Here is a 15411-nt window from a genome sequence, read left to right as displayed (position 1 = left end):
TTAAAATCTCCTAATAAAAGAAGAAGGTGCTAAGTCACAAGCCTTTTTAGTAGCCTCCTATAATGTAGCTAGGTCATGCCCCTTGACCCAACCCCTCAAGGGATCTGAGAGTCCATCCATAAACAACACTACCAACCTCCTCTCTAAAATATTTGTGACCAACAAAACTAACCTCTAAAATTCATTGATATATGTCTCAACTGATCCCCACTGCTTGAGTTGTGCCAACTCCTTAAACTGTAACTTGGGATCCCTGGTATCAAATCACTCTCTCTCTCTCTCTCTCTATGAGCTTCTCTATGAAATCCTCATAAGATGTGATCTGATTATGCCCCAAGGTTACCATGCCATGGTGCCACCACTCATGTGCTGGTCCATCTAAATGAATAGCTGCATACTTTATAGCCTCCTCCTTAGGAATAGGATTTAGCTACAAGTATGTATCTACCTTCTGCACCCAAGCTTGTGTAGTCATCTTCCCTAAAGCATCATAATAAGGTACATAAAGTTTTCCAACTTTCTTTCTCAACTCAAAGTTTTGATTCCTCCCTCTTGCTCTAGGCATGTGTCTCATCCTCAAGTCCATATAATCTCTAAGGGAAATGTCTAACTAAAACTCTGGTCCACTAGCCCCCAAGTCCCTCCTATTCTGATCCTGTACCTTGGTAATCTATAGTTCATTCACTGGTTAAATTGGATCTTTGGGTGGGAAGGTGGGTAGAAGAGGTCTCGAGCTTGCTATTCGATTTGGGTGTGCAACGTGTCAAAAGTTATTAGCCTCATTCCCATTTTTACCATGTCTATTATTACCATTAATGTTATTCTCAAGACCATTGTTGTTGCCTTGGCCTCCATTATTATCATTGCCCCTATTGTTATCATTTCCCCCATTGTTATTGTTTCCATTATTGGCATCACCTGGATTAATATTGACACCCATCTGTCTAGCCATAAGCTATAACATCATATCCATTCACCTATTCTACTCCTATTGCGTATGCTGCACCTCCTCTAACATACCTAGTAATCATTTGAACATTACCTCCTAATCTGGACCGATATTCCTACCTCCACCTAATCCTATATTCTTGTCATCTCGGTCACCCATACTACTATCTTGTTCAAAGAATATCTCCTCTATGTTTGTATGTCCCTATGCATGGATGAACTATACCATTCACTTTGCAAGTCTGAACTCCCACGTTACCTTGCTTTGGTATTGCGGAAATTATAAAGCCCCTATCACATGCTCAAACATAAATGCTTAGCCATTTTAATTTTTTCTTTTAGTGTTTTGACATTTTGTTAAACACTTTTCCCTCTATTAGGCTATTCCAAATTCCCTATAAGACCTCCATAGCATGGCAGGACTTATAGCTCTAATACCACTATAATGGGCACCCTGGAAATGCCCATGAACTGAACCAACTACTGATAAAGATTTCAATGTTTTTGCATAGATTTTGAAACCCCATAATATGAACAAGAAGGAATTTATGCAAACTGAAGATTGAACAACTACTGAAATAATATAAGTTTTCAAATGAATAAAATTAAACACATAGAAACTCACTAATTACTCTAGCATTATAACATGATATTCTAGTAATGACTTCCCATCTTTTTGCTATAGTACTATGAATAGTGCCATGCTATAGTAAAAAATTGCCTTCAATCCGTCCAAGACCCTCATAAAATCATCCTTCCACAATGGCATAAGTATCAGACAAGGAGTGAGAATGATGTGAGCAAACACCCAATTTGCTTGTAGCTGGAAATGCGCCCACGCTGCTTGTTAATGAAACTGATAGCAATGAATTCCAAAGGCCAAACCCCAAGGGAATGATGTTTAGAATGTCACAAGAGAGGATAGACATCCTCTAATGCCCAAAAAAGATCTGTAACTCACACAACTATTTTCTTCTCATATCCAACCTGCCTAATAATAGCCACAAGCTCTCCTTTTACTTTATAGGGTTGACCACTTTTTACAAGCAATGTGGGATTGAAAAAATAAAAAATAAAAATAAAAGAAAAGGCTAACGGCCACACAACTATACAACTGCTAAAGTGGAGACATTACACAATTAGAGTTATAGTTAGAGTTATAATTAGTGTTAGTGTTAGTGTTAGTGTTAGTGTTAGAGTTAGAGTTAGGGTTAGAGTTAGGGTTAGAATTGGGGTTAGAATTGGGGCTAGGATCAGGATCAGGATTAGGGTTAGGGTTAGAATTAGAGTTAGAGTTAGGGTTCAAGTTAGAGTTAGAGTTAAAATTAGAGATAAAGTTGGGGTTAGTGTTAGATTTAAGGTTAGGGATATATTTAGGGTTAGAGTTAGTGTTGGGTTAGAATTAAGGTTCTAGTTAGGATTAGAATTAGGGTTAGGATTAGAGTTAGAGTTATTTTTAGTGTTAGAGTTAGGATTAGGGGTACAATTAGGGTTAGATTTAAGGTTAGGGTTAGGCCTACAATTAGAGTTATAGTTAGTGTTATAGTTATAGTTATAGTTATAGTTAGGGTTAGAATTAGGGGTAGGGTTAGAGTCAAAATTAGAGATAGAGTTGGAGTTGAAATTAGGGTTAAAATAAGGGCTAAGGTTAGGGTTAGAATTAAAGTTAGAGTTAGAGTTAGGGTTATTTAAAATTATAATACAACTAATTAGAAGTAAAATTCTAAAACTAGAGATAAGAATGAACTTTATACAATTAAAATAAATAAATCTATGTGAAGGTGTAAATAAATGTCACATTCTTCAATGATTAGGATTCCTTTGTAACCTTTATTTGACCAATGATTGTGAAAGACCTTTTTCATCATTGAGGGAAACTTGTCCACTTTTGCAGATGTGTTATGCAGGAATTTCGCTGCATCTTTCATTTGCATTACTTCTATTTCCTCAACACAGTCAATTAGCAATATTGTTTTCTCCACAACTTTAATTATAGTTGTGCATGACTCTTAAATTATTTGTAGGAATTTGTCAAACTCAATCTCAAAGAAATCATTTGAGGCCATTCAAGTAGTTAGGCTAGTATCAATAATGTTTGATTCTCTATTTGAGACATCCATAGCTCAAATAGTAACCAACAAACTTATAAACAAACATCAATATATATAGAAATAATCAGAATAAAATAGTATTAGTAATCAACATAAATTCTTTCAAATGAATAATGTTCAAAATAAGATAAATAAAAATCAAAACTATTTCAAATGATACATTTAGATTGTAATGTTTGAAATATGGTGGCATTGCCTTCCACTTTTCAAACACTACAAACATAAATATTAAGAAAAATCTATATATTTTATGAAAAATATTTTAAAAAAATACATACAATTAATATAATTAAATAATTAAATAATGATAAAATATAAACTAAATATATGATTCATCTATTTTAAATTAATTATTAACTTAAGTAAATACAAATATTGATATGGTGACCTTGCCATCCACATTAATGATAAAATTTAATTATGAAACATGAAAATATAAATATTTTGAAAAATGCAAATATAAAACTATTATGAAACATACAAATTAAAACATGCAAACCAAAAGACTTGATGCTATCAAGGAAGTTGGAAAATTTATGGCATCGGGCGTCTGCAATTTTTTGCTAAGCTAGGGCAGTCGTGCCCTAGCTCCTCATCATTGGGACTGTGTGTGTGTAAGAGGGTAGACAATGCTATTGCGTGGGTAGGGGAGTTTTGGGCATCATTTTTACTGGTTTGCCAGTTGTGAGTGATTTTTGTGGGAGAGTTTAACACTGTGCGGGTCAACATGAGAGCCTAGTTGGATCTCATTGCCGTGGATTGCCCGGGGTTGAGTGTGGGTATGGCGAAGGGTGGGCCCTCTAGGGCATTGCCTGCTGAAGTATCACATGTTATGAAGGATTTGAACATGGTGGGACAGGAGGCTAGGGTTTTTGAGAATGCCCTTTTTTCTCAGAATACTGTTGCTGTGGATTCATGCCCACTGGGGGGATCATAGATCACAAAGATTAATGGCTACCTTGAATGCTGCAAAGAGAGATCCAAATTGGTTATCCCCTTTGAAATGATCATCGAGGATATCAAGTATTACTCCAAACATTCACTGTATTGCAAGTTTTTGGGATTGAGAGTTTCTCTCCAATTTCTGGAGAATTGGGCTTGGAGAGTTTGGGAACCAGAAGGTGAAATGGAGGTCATGCTACTGGCAAACAATTTCTTCATGATTACATTCATTTTCTTGGCTGATCGTAATAGGGTTTTTGAGGGTGGGCCTTATTTTTATAACCAGACTGGTCTTTTTGTCAAACCATGGCATGTAAGATTTAACCCTTCTGAGGAGCTCCCAAATTGGGTTCTGATGTGGGTTCAACTACCCAAATTTCTAATAGAATGTTGTAGAGAGGATGTTCTTCATATGCTTGCATCAATGATAGGAAAGCTAGTGAGGCCTTCTACACAAAATTTGGGAAAGAAAGTAATGACTTTTGCTCGAATTTGTGTGGAACTCAATTTGAGTAAACCATTGCCAGATGCGGTGGAAATGTGTGCAGGCTCATATTCCTAGGTGTAGTAGTTGGACTATGAGACCCTTTTTTTTTGATGTCACCTTTGTCACAAATATGGCCACCTGGTGTGAAGATGTCCAAAGACCAAGTCAATGGAGTAGCAACCTATGCCTCCTGCTCGTAACACTTTGGGTATTGACAAGGGGAAGAAGCCTGCTGCTGGCGAGGGCATGAATGCTGAGGGGTTTATTTAGGTTAAGGCTCAAAATCATAATATGGGTCAAAAGAGGACTCTAATGGAGAGATAAGATGAGGATACTTTTAACAAGTTTGAGGTGTTGGATGAATTGGGTCAGCAAGAATTTAATCCTAGATTGAATAATGCAGAACAACTAGTGATAGATTCTAGATTGGAGATTTGTTCTTCCATCCCTCCTTTTATTTCTCATGTGGAATCTACCATGCCTATGGTCATGGAACGATAGATAGGGAATCAAATGATTCTAGAGCCAAATGTTGATTTGGGTCAGGGATTGGAGGATGTAGCTCTTCTTGCTAGGATTGTGGCTTCAGATACAGATAAGTGAGGTAAATCTACTTCCTATTTGGGCATTCTCCAAAAGGATGGTAAGAAGAGTGGTTCAGAGAAAAATGTTAAAATGGGATATAAGAAGGACTTGGAAAAGATTAAGATGATAAGGGAGACTTTGGTGGAGTCAAGTTCTGTAAAGACCTTGGATTCCCACTTCTCAACTCCTCTGAAATGATCATTATTTCTTGGAATGTTAGGGGCTTGAATAGCGACCCTAGACAAAAAGCTGTTCGAGAATTAGTTAGAAATGACCCTCTAGATGTTCTTTTTCTCTAGGAGACTAAAGTTTCTGTGGAATGTATGATGAGTATGGAACCTAAACTATGGAGAAGTGGGAAATGCCAATGCATCATAACCTAGGGATCTTCAGGGGGTGTGGCATGTCTCTGGAACCCAGGGAAGATTCAACCAGTGTCATGGATTTCTTTCAAATCCTCCTTATCCATGGTGGCTTTATGCATTGAGTTAGGAGAATATGTCCTTTTCTCTAATGTCTATGCTCCTATTGAATTTCAAGGTAAGCTTCTGGTCTAGAATAATATTCATTTGGTTCATAGTTTATTTCCTTACCTACCGTGGATTATAGCTAGGGACTTTAATGCTATTCTTGACTTATCTAAAAAATGAGGAGGTAATGCAAGACTGGAGCCCTCTTCTATTTTGGTCCAGGATAATATGTTGGCACTCAATCTTGTGGATATCAAGCCTAGCAATGGTCAGTTCACCTAGAACAATAGAAGGGTGGGTGATAGATGCATTGTTGAAAGATTAGACCGCTTTGTGGTTTCCTATTTTTGGGTGGGAGGATTGTGGTCTTCCAGGTCTGAGATATTAGATTGGAGAGGTTCGAATCATTGGCTTATTAAGCTTGTCATTTCATTAGCCCGTTTTCCTTAGAAGACATCATTCAAGTTTCAGCTCATGTGGCTTAGGGACATAGATCTTTATGGTTGTGTAGCCGAATGGTGGAAGGATGGTAGGCCTACTTTTGGGACAACAATGTATACCTTTGCCAAGCTCCTATAATATGTTAAGTATTAGCTCAAACGATGGAACTGACAATGCTTTGGGAATATTTTTTAGGTGAAATATGAGGCTCAAGTGGAGTTGAATACTATTACAAGGTTGATTAGGAAGGATGGAGTGTTGAAGAATTTGTTGTGGGAGGAAGCCAAGGCTCTAAAAAATTTGGAGGAGTGGGAGCTGAGAGAGGAAATCTTTTGGAAATAGAAAGCTTAGATTGAGTGGCTCCAGGAGGGGGATAAGAACACTGCCTTCTTCAATTCGGTGAAAGCCAGACAACATGGTAATTCTATATCATCTTTGATTACTAATAGGGGGGAGGTTATTTCCTCTACTTAGGATGTTTTAAATGAAGCTATGCAGTATTTTGTTTCTTTATTTAGGGAGGAATCGCAGGGGAACTCGGTTGTTGAGGCATAGGTCCTATCCTATATCCCACCTTTAGTCTCTTTGGAAATGAAAGAGTATCTTATGAGTGCCGTATCTTTGGGGGAGTTAGAGAAGGTTGTTTTCCAGATGAAAAAAGGAAAGGCTCCTGGTCCAGATGGTTTCCTGATTGAATTCTTCCAAGAATTTTGGGACATTATAAAATTAGATTTACTAGCAGTTGTTCAAGAATCCTAGAAGAATAAGAAAATGCTCTAGGCCCTAAACTCTACCTTTCTTGCTCTCATCCCCAAGGGGGAGAAGGCTGACTAGCTAAGTCAATTTTTCCCTATTTCTCTGTGCAATGTAACTTATAAAATTATTTCTAAGTTGATTATAGAAAGGCTAAAAAAGTGTCTTGTAGTGCTAATCTTTGAAGAACAAAGTGGCTTTGTAGAGGGTTGCTAGATTTAGGATGGGGTAGTTGTGGCTACTGAGACTATTCATTCCATGGCTAGCTCCAAAGACAAGGCTATGTTTATCAAGCTGGACATGGCCAAGGCTTATGACAGAGTTCGCTAGTCCTTTCTTCAGAAGGTTTTGGGCGCCTTTGATTTTGAGGAGGAATGGATTTGTTGGGCTATGAGTTGTGTAAATTCAACTTCTTTTTCAATTTTAATCAATGGGGAACATTCTAATCTCTTTGGGGCCTCTCATGGTTTGCGGCAAGGGGACCCTCTTTCTCCCTACCTATTTCTTCTTTTGGTGGAAGGTTTGGGATGGTTGATTAAAAGGAATGTTGAAGAGGGCTTCATTCAGGGTTGGCAATGGGGAGGGGGTCTTCCTGTTCAATCTCACCTCCAGTTTGTGGATGATATGGCATTGATGGGCATGGCTACCATTAGGGAGGCTTCTAATATGCGTAAGGTTTTGGATGTTTATCTGGCTGCTTTAGGTCAGTTGATCAATGAGGGTAAGTCTTCCATTTTTTTCTTCAACACTCCACCTTCCATTCAATGAAGAGTTGCTCATATTCTCAAGTTCCAAATTGGGAGCCTCCCACTGCTATATCTTGGGATCCCTATCTCAGTTGGAAAATAGTCTAAGGAGTCATGGTAGGTTATTTTGGATAAATTTTAGGAAAAAGTGAATCATTGGACCCATCATTAGCTATCTTTTGCTGGTCGGGTCCAGTTGCTTCAATCTGTGGTGCAGGCTCTCCCCCTCTATAGGTGTATGATTCAGGTGGCGTCGATGAGCTTTGTTAGGGACGTTGATTCCTTAGCTAGACAATTTTTATGGGCTAGAAATTTATCTTCAATGAAGTGGAGTCTTATTAAGCAGGAGGTTGTCTATAGTCCAAGAAGGTTTGGTGGTCTTGGCCTTCGACAGTCATTGATGTCTAGTATTGCTCTGGCAACTAAACTGTATTGGCGATGGTGTGTGGAATAGGACTGGGTGTGGGCTAGAATTTTGTCTCTTAAGTATTTCTTTGGGATCCCACAGAAGGATATCCCTCGGTATAGCTTGACAGTGAAAGGCTCGGTGATCTAGACTGCTCTTAAGAAAGCAGCTGCGCTCATAAAGGGAGACCTTTTCTAGATCTGTAAGAGGGGGTTAGAGGTACATTTTTGGCATGACTCTTGGGATGGCCATCCTCCCATAGTCATCCAATATCCTCATTTGTGCTTATTGTCCCAGAGGTTTTGTGAAGTTGGATGGACTAATGTGAGTTACTTTAAATCCTTCTCCCTTCAGGGATAGTTGGTGGAAGTAAGATGGAAGAACCCAGGGGAGTGGCCTATCCTTGGGTTAGAAGTAGAATGTGCTGAGCTTTATCACATTCTTTCTGGTTGTGACTGTAGCGCCCTTATGGATAGTGATGTTTTGGCCTCGTCCACTAATCCTAAGGGTGTCTACACCATGTCTTCTGGGTATCAAAAGCTACTCTCTCAACTATTGGTGGAGGAGAGGTTCACTGGTGGAAGAAAGTTTGGAATATATTCTCTTGGCCAAAGTGCAATTGCTTCATTTGGACTTTGGTTTGGAATAGGTGCTTGACTTGGGACAATATTTAGAAGAGGGGCTTTAATGGTCCTTCGAGGTGTGTTCTCTGTGGTGGCGGGGAGGAAGATGTACAACATTTATTCTTTTGTTGCTCCTTCACCCTGCAATTATGGCATTTTTGGTGGAATGTTTGGAAATGCCCATGCATTCATGCCTCCTCCTTGGCAGAGTTTTGGATGAGAATGGGAAAGCCCCCTTCATTAGCTCCCTTCTTGCATGATGTTTGGTATGCTGGTCCTATCTTCCTATTATGGCAAGTTTGGTTGGAAAGGAATTGTAGAATCTTTAGAGGTGAAGAATTGGGGATTCAACAGGTTTGGACTAGAATTATGGGAATGCTCCAAGAAACTGTTAAAGCCAAGAGTGAGATTGTGTTGCCTCTGGAGAAAGGAGATGTTGAGATCGTTGGGAGGTTTGGCATAGAGGAGATATCTCCAACCTCAACTTACTTCAGAAGAGGGAGACGTGTGAAGCAAAAATTTCAAAGGATGGGGAAATAGCTACCCCCTCCAGAGGGTGTTTTGAAAGTTAATACAGATGGTTCTTCTAGGGGTAATCCAGGTTTGGCTGGGATTGGTGGGACTATTTTGGATCTGTGGTTTTTGTTTTCTCGGCCAATAAAGGGATACAAACTGTTAACAAGATGGAAGGCTTGGCTATCCTATATGCTTTGAAGCGAGCCTATGCTCTAGGATGGCACAAGGTGATTTGTGAGGCTGACTCTCAGGTACTAGTCAATATGCTTCTTGAGAGGAAGACTTCTGATGTTAGCTGGTAGTTGTCTAAGTTAGTGCAATAGATATCACAAGTTAGTTCTTTAATGGATTTAGTGTCTTATGTCCATATTCCAAAGGAGTGGAATAGGGCAGCTGATTGTCTGGCAAAATGGGCATCAGAAGCTATAGATGGCCAGAAGATTGATGAGTGGGGGAAAATTCCATACGAGCTATGTCAGGACTTGGAGAGGATTCTAGTAGATGATAATAGAGGTGTTGGGGAGTGATGTTTTTAGCGGTATTGGTTTTGGGGACCTTGATGTTTCTTGGGGCTTTAGCCCTTTGATGTTTTGTATTCAGTTGTTCTAATTTTCAATAAAGTTTTTACCCTTCTTTTTTCAAAATAAAATAAAAATATGCAAACCAAAAACAATTTGAAATATGCAAATTTAAAACTAATATGAAACATACAAATCTAAAACTAAATTGAAACATGCACATTAGAAATGTGCAAATGAAAAGTATTATCAAATATATAAATCAAATAGATTTTGAATGCAATTAGAATTCTAAATCTAATCAAACATGAAAGGCTAAACTATTACATGCAAATCTAAACAATTTTGAATGCAATTCTAAATATGAGATGGAACTAATTGAAATTGAAATCTAAATCAAAGTAGAATATTATAACTAATTTTGAAACTAATCCAAATACATAACTAAATCTAAATTTAAATGTAATGCTAAATGAAAAATTAAAATAGAAATCTCACTTGCAAAAAAATACTCCAAAACTTTAATCTACTCTTCAAAAACTCCAATAATCTCCACCTCTTCCTCGCACCAAAAGCAGAAAAATGAGGAGCATTTGTTTCATAGCCTATGAGAGGCTCCTTATATCCCCCAATAGATGTCTCTTGACATTCCACAAATTTGTTTCAAATTCCCCCACTCCCCACAAAAAAAAGCATGAATGTATGTGCAAAAATATATTTAACAAAAAGAATACGTTTCATATTAAAATTTTTAAAGAAATTATATCAGCCCTATTTTTTTAGGCCCTATTTTTTTTGGGCCTATTCTCACAGGTACTATTTTTTGGGTCCCATTTTTCGGGCCCTATTATTTCCAGAATGTTTTATAATTTAATAATTTAATAATTTAATATTTAATATAAAAGTTTGTGACTGCTCTAGCTATTTTTATAGTTATTTTTATTGACAAAGAATCTTTTTGGCATATTCTCATATTAGGATTCTGTTTGTGCTCCCATTGTATAGAATGCCTCTTGACATAAATATAAACTACCTACATGCATTTAATGAATATTGAATGTTGAAGCTATAATGTACAGTGAAAGGTTATTAATGATTTTGTACAATTAATTTTCAAAAGAAAAAAATAAAATTTCTCCCTTTCTATTTTTGGTATAAACCAATAGAATAAAAAATAAATAATAATTTTAGAGTCATAAATATAAAAAATTAAATAAAATTGCAGTAAAGTTGTCTAAAGATTTTAATTCTTGATTTTGATTGGGAGAAATAATAGAACAACTATCTAACTCCTTCAACCAAATCCTCAAGAATTTCACTACTTAAATACCTTTTGACCATGAATTTTAAATGTGCCCCCAACATAATGAAAGGGGAGATGTACTTATAAGAGGACAACTGAAAAAGTTCCCACGAGAAAAGAAGCATAGAAAAAGGTCACAAAAATGTAGCGCTAACCAAAGAAGTAGGAGGCCAAAATGTTGCAAGGAAAAGAACAAATCTTCCTCTTCAATTACTGCTTGAAGACAACAAGATGACGGTCATATTGGCAGCTTCGCTGTCTTTTTTCTTTCTCTTTCTAACAATTATGATTGACAATTAGAAGTTGCTAATTTTGGATATGGCAATTGATTGTCACAAAATTATGCAGAATTAGAAAACAGTTTTAGATATGAAATCTTACCATTTCTCTTTACTCTTTATAGGCATGCTCATATTGTTGTCAGTGTCGCTCATATCAAGAACAGATGCTTAAACATCATACACTAAGATTTGATTCTTAATAAAAAGTGTCAAACAATCAAAGTTGACTTAATTTTCCAAAGTTAATATCTTCCTTATATATGTCTCGTTTGGTTGCTGGAAGATGAGCGCCAAAATCGGGTTTGGTTGCTGGAAGATGAGCGCCAAAACCGGGTTATCAGGGTAAAACCAGGTTTTGCAGAAAAACATGGGCATTTGGTTGGTTAAAATTATAACTTGGTTTTCAATTTCATCTTCCAATAAAAAGGTGGAATTCGAAATTAAAACCAGGTTTTGAATTTTATGACAGTTTTTTTAATAATATTGTGGGGTTCACAGTATATTCATCTTCCGTGTCAACGGACCATTGGCTTTCCAAACCACAAAACCAGGTTTTCGAAAACCTGATTATAAGATAACCTGGTTATGTCACAAATTCATCTTCCCGTCTTTGAGTCTGTGTGATGCTTTTACACTTGGCATATTATCTCTGCACTTTGTAAAATATAATCCATCACATTAAATTTAGAAGGCATGCCAGGTATCTCTTTTCCTCCGTAATCTTTGCCGGGCTTGATATTTTGAGCGACATCTGTTATGTCTGACAAATATTGAGTCTGAGAATATACTAGAGGGGCCCATCAGAGTTGAACGCAAGCTGTAAAAACAGCTCAGCAGAGCCACTGATCATCCATATGATTGTCATCTTATCGTCTTTCAACGGTAGTTGGCCAAACATGGCTCTTTCTTCATACGAGTAGACAAGAGGGTGATGTACATAAGCCGAAATGGAATCGTTTCTACTTCTGCCATATGTTTTAAGATATTGTGACTATAGATTGTGATATCCAATATTGGGAAATGTTTGTTTGGTGGAATTATGAACGAACCTTTTGTTCTCTCTTTTCTATAAATTCATTTCTATCAATAGTTCTTAGTCAAAACTATTTCATTGCCTAGTTCAATACATTGATGAGGGCCATGCATGATCTCATAATTCTGCTTGAAAAGTTGATGAGGATTTGTTAGCGAAAAGGTTATGATTAAAATGGAAGATGAAATATATATATGGTTTTAAATGTTTACTGCAATTATTCAATTGTATAAAATTGTTTCATTTATATCATTTCAATAGACTATGTCAATGTATATTGCTGAAAAATTAATATTGTATAAATCTTAAATTCATGTATCAAGTGTCAATATCTTAGAGGTTGTCACTTAGGTTATACAAAATTCAATGAGAAAAATTAAGAATAATAGTCATTCATTTGAATCACTTTCTTTGTTTTGACAACTAATCTCAATGTACATTCAATTACTTAATTGATTGTTAAGTATTGACACCTATGTGATAAAGTTACCCTTAACTAAGCTAGCTAAGTCAATCCTTAGACAACCATCTCTATTAAGTAAATAATCTTTACACGACAAAATTGAACATAGAAAGATAGAGAGTGTGTTTGTAACAAAGATAAAAAGAGGGAGAAAATGAGATGAAGAAGATAGAGTAAGATGGAGGGAAGGAGGGTTACAGAGTGAGGAAAGGAGGTTGAGAGAGAGGAGCTTAAAAATGCAACAAATATAGATCTTCATTTTCAATGTATCAAATATTTTAAAAGAATTATTCTTTGCCTTCACTAAGGATTATTTATTTTTAACACAAGGAAGGTTGAGGAGAGATTTTTTTTTTTTCTACTAATGTATGTGAGGGAGAGAGATGTTTTTTTAATGACAATGATGTCATTTTATTAGTTCATTTTTTTGACAATAAAATTTTACAAATTCTAACTATTAGAATAAAAAGGGAAGGATATCATTTTTTTAGTTTCTTTAAAATTTTCTATTAACTTGCATTCTTTCAAAAGTACGAATCTTCCACAAGACTCATCCCACTACCAAACTCTAGCAAAAGATAATAGTGCAACTTTAGTAAGAATCTAAATGTAACATAAATCATATCATATAATCCATAGCCGAACAATTGACCACCCAATCATCATTGCCACACTCATTCCTATCATCCCACTCAGTATAATTATTATTAGCCAAAATTTAGCAATGGATAAGAGAAGGCAAGTAGAATTTAAAAATTTGCGACTTCAAATATACACTTTTTGACAATCCTCTCCTCAAATGAAGGCTTTCTTTTATTGATTTACGAGAACTTTAAGGCTCAAACCCATGGCAACTCCATAGCCCAGAAAGTTGAGTCCTTAGAGGAAACTGCAAGCTCCTATCTCCTGTTTGATATTGAGGATAGTGTTGGCCTTCATTTAGATGATGCTAAGGAGGTTGCCAAGATTATAAAGAATTTAGGGAAGAACAAGAAGAAAGGGGAACCTAAGAAGAATTTCATCAAGGATGGGAAAGACTCAATAGTTCATAATTAATTTGTAGATTTTATATTAATGGATGGCATTTGTAATTTATTGTTTGATTAATTCTATGATCACTTAAGAGCTATTAGATTTCTACAATCCATTAGAGATATTAGCTTTTTTCTGGATTTGATTGTGTAAGAGTTTTTATCATCAACGTTTTCAATCATCAAGATGCAAGAGAGATGCGAGAGAAGAAAGGAGAAGAATCTCCATCATCTCCCTTGCATCCTGATGATGGTGTGATCCAAAACATAGATGATAAAAATTCTACACAATTGAACCTAGAAAACAAGCTAATATCTAAAAACATGACTATATTTAATCAAAAAGTTTCTATTTCTTAGGGTTTAATAATGCAAACAAATACAAACATTTATATTTTTTAATTTTAACAAAGTTTACTTATTACTTTTCATAATTTGAAGCACATAGCAGATAATATTATGCAAATTTCTTTACTTTACAACATGCATAAAGAATATAACTATGTATTTAAAGATTAATCAATAAAATTTTCCATTCATAAACATATTTAGATGTATTGGAGATAGCACAAATAAATGTAAAGTAGAAGAACTTTTCATTTACAATCCACTTGCAAATACTTTTGCTATGGCACCCACCACAATTATTGCTTCACTTTGTACCCATACAAAATTTATGCTCGCTACTTTGAGGAAATGACAACAAATGCAAATAGCCAAGATTGAAACATGATGAAGAATATAGTAAAAAAAAACTATCAACAATATTAAACCAAAAATAGATTCTAATCAAAACATGTCATACTCTTACTCTAAAATATATTTTAAATAGAAATGGCACTCTAATTGCATTGTGAAAATTAAATAAATCCAAACATAAAAAAATTCCAATGCTTTGATTCAATCAAAAATTGAAATTAAAAACCATTTTATCATTCTCACCAATACTGTGATGATAAATCTTATTTTCATTCTAATATATCAAAATAAAAATACATGCCATCAATTTTTTTTTATAAATATCAAAATCATTAAAAAAAAGCTACATGTCATTAGAAACTTTATTAACATCAAAGTTGTGTAAAAAGTCTCGACTCATTCATACATCCCTACTAATTCAAACAATAATAATAACATAACTTAATAAATGATCATTATTATAAATATAAGAAGTAAAGTGTACATAGAAGAAATCTTAACCGTCTTGATGATATCTTATCTGTTTCCTATATCATGGTTATTTAATATGTGTAATTGTAGTTGTCTTGTTGACGATATCAAAGCATATCTCATTATCTTATCTAATCGTACATGCCATAGTTGTCATATAAGAAAGGTTATTATACACTTTATATAATAGACCTAATATAGTTTCTTTTCTATTAGAAGAAGGAATTGGAGTTGATAAGAGTCATTCAAATATTAAATAAAGTTCTTTATGGTTGAAACTAATGTCATATGAATGGAGGCTACTGAGCCACGAGAGATACTATTCATCCTCTTGGATATAAAACAAGTCAAGAAGTACTTGAACAATATGTTGAGGTTGTGTTGATATATCTCAAAGATGAGAATGCAACAATATGGGGAACATACAAGTAGGAGTTCAATCAAAATAGAGAAGAGTTGTATAAAGGCTCTAGAAAAAGAAAAGTAGAGAAGTTTGTAGGGAAAACTATAGAAAAAGATGGTTTCAACAAGGAAGAATAGATAGTGATGAAAAAAAGGAGTCAAGTCCCCACAAAAACATAGTT

Source organism: Cupressus sempervirens, chromosome 1 (genome assembly GCF_028749045.1).
Source record: "Cupressus sempervirens isolate cs-2001-9-10 chromosome 1, ASM2874904v1, whole genome shotgun sequence".
Classification (NCBI taxonomy): domain Eukaryota; kingdom Viridiplantae; phylum Streptophyta; class Pinopsida; order Cupressales; family Cupressaceae; genus Cupressus; species Cupressus sempervirens.
This window is presented reverse-complemented; position numbering follows the sequence as displayed.